The following is a 3,571-nucleotide window of genomic DNA, read 5'->3' as shown; positions in this document are numbered from 1 at the left end:
CTGAGACACCCAGGCACCTCTCTGACATGTGTTTTCTAACACCAGCAAGCAGTTCTCTAATTCTCAGCAGATGCTGGCAGAGTGTCCCAGAAATTTTTTTTTTAAGATCTTCTATTTTTTTTTTAAGTCATCTCTACACCCAACGTGGGGCTTGAGCCCACAACCCTGAGACCAAGAGTCAACATGCCCCACCAGCTGAGCCAGCCAGTCGCCAAGGTGTCCCACAAATCGAACTCAATGCTGACACCACCTATCTAGAGATAGCATCAGATGCCACAAGTTTGGGGCTCAGTCCTGTCAGACTGCTCCCACTTCAGATGCTGAGCACAAGTCCGTGTTGTCACTGACTATAACTTGGAGTTCCCACCACATCTCCCTTGGGTTTAATTAATTTGCTAGAGCAGCTCACAGAACTCAGTTTACTCACCTGATTACGTAGGATATTAAAAGATACAAGTTTATTACATAGCATATTAAAGGATAGACTGAACAGCTGGATAAAGAGGTATACACAGAATGAGGTCCGGAAGGGTCCCGAACACAGGGGCTTCTGTCCCTGTGGAGTTTGGGGTGGGCCACCCTCTGGGCACGTGGATATTTTCACATTCTCAGTCACATGTGAGTGAGTCACACTCACATTCTCAGTCACCAACCTTGAATGAGAATACCGCATAGGTCAGGGATTTTTATGGAGACTTTATTAAATTATCACACAATTGATTAAGTCATTGACCTTTGGTGCTGGAATGCAATCTCCAGCCCCTCTGTCCTCCCTAGACATCGGGCAATGGGATGGAAAGTTTCAACCGTCTAATCACCTGGTTGGTTCTGTGGGTGACAGGCTTCCATCCTCGGGTTACCTAGGCATTTTCCAAAAGTAGCCTCATTAGCCTCAGGAGGGGTGGTTGAAAGAGGCTGTTATTAATAACAAGACCCCCACTTCACCTTTACTGCTCTGAGCTAAGGGCAAAAGATCAGGTATTATTACACAAGATGCTCCTTTTGTTCCTATTACTTTGGAAATTCCAAGAGTTTGGGGAGCTTGAGCCAGGAACTGTGGCTGAAGACCAGATATATATTTCTTATTATAAACCACAATATCACACACACACACACACACACACACACACCCTTTCCACATTAAATTCCCTCCAAGTTCACCCTCCTTGTTTTAAAGTTATAACTTTATTAATCTCTTCTATACTGGGCCGGTTGCCTTACATATGATCTCATTTACTCTTCACAATATCCCTTATGAAGTAGGTATTATTGATTCTCCCAGAGAAGTTAAGACACTTTTCTAAAGTAATACTGCTAGAAAGAGATGGAGCTGTTTTATTTATTTTTGAGAGAGACAGAGAGAGAGAGAGACAGAACACGAGTAGGGGAGGGACAGAGAGAGGAGACACAGAATCTGAAGCAGGTTCCAATCTCTGAGCTGTCAGCGCAGAGCCCGACGCGGGGCTTGAACTCACAAACGACGAGATCATGACCTGAGCCGAAGTCGGACGCTCAACCGACTGAGCCACCCAGGCGCCCCAAGGATAGTCTAACTTTGCGGGTTCTGCTTTCCCCAGAAATCTTTGCCGTCTAATCCTCGGGTTGAAAGCCATCCAGTATAGGGAACACTGTGGAGATGAATCAGAGCAGCTGATTTGAACAGAGGAGGCCTGTGAGGAGAGGAAGTAAAGAGAAATGGGAATTTAAATGGACAGTGAGAGCCGCCTCACCTGGCGTGAGATGCCGGATTTGCGGAAAGCAGGCATTTCCCCTTGATTGGCTGGGTCGCCCTCACACCCAAACATCTTCTCTCAAGATTCCCTCAAATGCCTACAGCCATGGCAATCCAGATAATTATGGGGTAACGGGGGCTGCTCTCAAACCAATCACAATTGCTCCCTTACTTCTGTTTTGTTTTTGCTACCAAGTTGGCCCCCTGATCACCCCTTCCTGGAAGCCATATCTCACCGTCATACATGTCCTGTGTTAAGCCCTTGTCACTCCTGCTGCAAACTCTTGTTTAGCCTCACATTTCCTTTGATGAAGAAGCAAAATATAGGAAATGGAGATCCACAGGGAAGACTCATTCATTTGTGTAGCAAATGTTGATGGAGGGCCTCCTATGTCTCAGGAACCATGCAAGAGGCTAAGGGTATAGCCATAAACAAGAATGACAGAGGCTGCACCCCAGTGAGGCTCATGGTTTAGTGATGGAATACAAACAATGAAAAAGCAAACAAATACACAACATAACTGTGAATTGGGCTAAGGGATAACAATGAAAAAAATTGGGCAATGAATTAGAGGATAAATGGGCAGGATTACCAAGACGGAATGGTCAGGGAAGGCACCTTTAACACGAACTGTATGGCTTAAGAGCTGACTGTTGAAAGAGAGAGCAAGTCATACAAAGAGTGGGAGGAGGACACTGGGCAGAAGAAATCAGCAGGTGGAAAGCCCTGGTGCCAGGAAAATGCTTGGCAAGTTTGAGAAACAGAAGGTCTGGCTGGAGTACAGTGAAAGGGAGAATGGACTAAGTGACACTGAGAGGGAGGTGGGCCAGGCCATTGCAAATAGTTTGTGTTTATTCTAAGTACAGTGTAAAGTCATTGAGGGGTTTCAGCAGGGCAATGACATGATATGCTTTACTATTTTAAAATAGCACTCTGGTCGCTGGGTGAAAGGCGGGTGGGGGAATAAGAGATGAAGGCAACATGCCTGTGGAGTGTCTCTCTTTTACATGGCTTTCCTGGAGGCTCCCCTCAGTGAGCCCCCACACTCCTCTAACATCTCATTGGCCAGAACCGGGTCAGGTGGTCAGTCTGCAAGAGATCCTTGAAAGATGAATATTTTAGGCACAGGAAGGCAAAGGGAAAAATGGTTTGTGAATGGCTCTTGGGTAGCCAATCCAGTGTCTGTCACTGGGGTCATCTGCATTATACTTAAACCTGTGAAGTAGTGGGGGCACTGGGCTCATTTATAAAGGGGAAACAGTGTTAAAGCATACAAAGCTCATAGGGCTTGAGTCCTGCTCTTTTGACATCAAATTCAATGCGCTTTTCTCACTACCTTTCCTCTTTCTGGGCTCTGCAAAAGGCTGACCCTGGTCATACATGTCCTGCTGTGTCTATGGATGAACCATTCTTCCAACTCTGTTCAACGGCCAGTGTACCTGAGCAATTCTCACGGCTGAATGGACAGCAATGGGGGGATGCCAGGTTATCAGATCAGACTTTGGAATGGAAAGAAGCTTTTAAAAATGGAAAGAAAACACATAAAATAAAAAATAGTATCTTTGGTTATAGTAGGAAATGCTGTTCCACCAAACAGAAGGATGAGGTAGAAACATCCTGGGGGGTGTGGAAGACAATCCATTGGAGTGGGAGAAGGACCTTGAAACCTTGTGTTTGCATGGCTATAGATGATATAGACTTAGAGGTTTAGCATTGCTAGCATTTAATACATGGATTGACACTGGATGTCAGACAGGCACAGAAGCACCCTCAGAATCCATTCCCTTTCAGTGGATTGTGGCAATATGTGTTTACAAGTGCCTGCTTAAGGGGATTTA

At 45.5% G+C, this 3,571-nt stretch overlaps 1 long non-coding RNA gene across 1 annotated transcript; it reads right to left on the bottom strand.

The window, feature by feature from the left end:
• Positions 1 to 1,166: 1,166 nt before the first annotated feature.
• On the bottom strand, positions 1,167 to 3,199 carry LOC147581749 (uncharacterized). The gene is made up of 2 exons (XR_015249741.1): positions 1,969 to 3,199; positions 1,167 to 1,670 (listed from the first exon to the last, which is right to left on the bottom strand). It is a non-coding gene; the product is annotated as an uncharacterized LOC147581749 (long non-coding RNA).
• Positions 3,200 to 3,571: the final 372 nt, after the last annotated feature.

Source organism: Puma concolor, chromosome B1 (assembly GCF_028749965.1).
Source record: "Puma concolor isolate L17-30 chromosome B1, mPumCon1.1.hap2, whole genome shotgun sequence".
NCBI lineage: Eukaryota > Metazoa > Chordata > Mammalia > Carnivora > Felidae > Puma > Puma concolor.
This window is presented reverse-complemented; position numbering and strand designations above follow the sequence as displayed.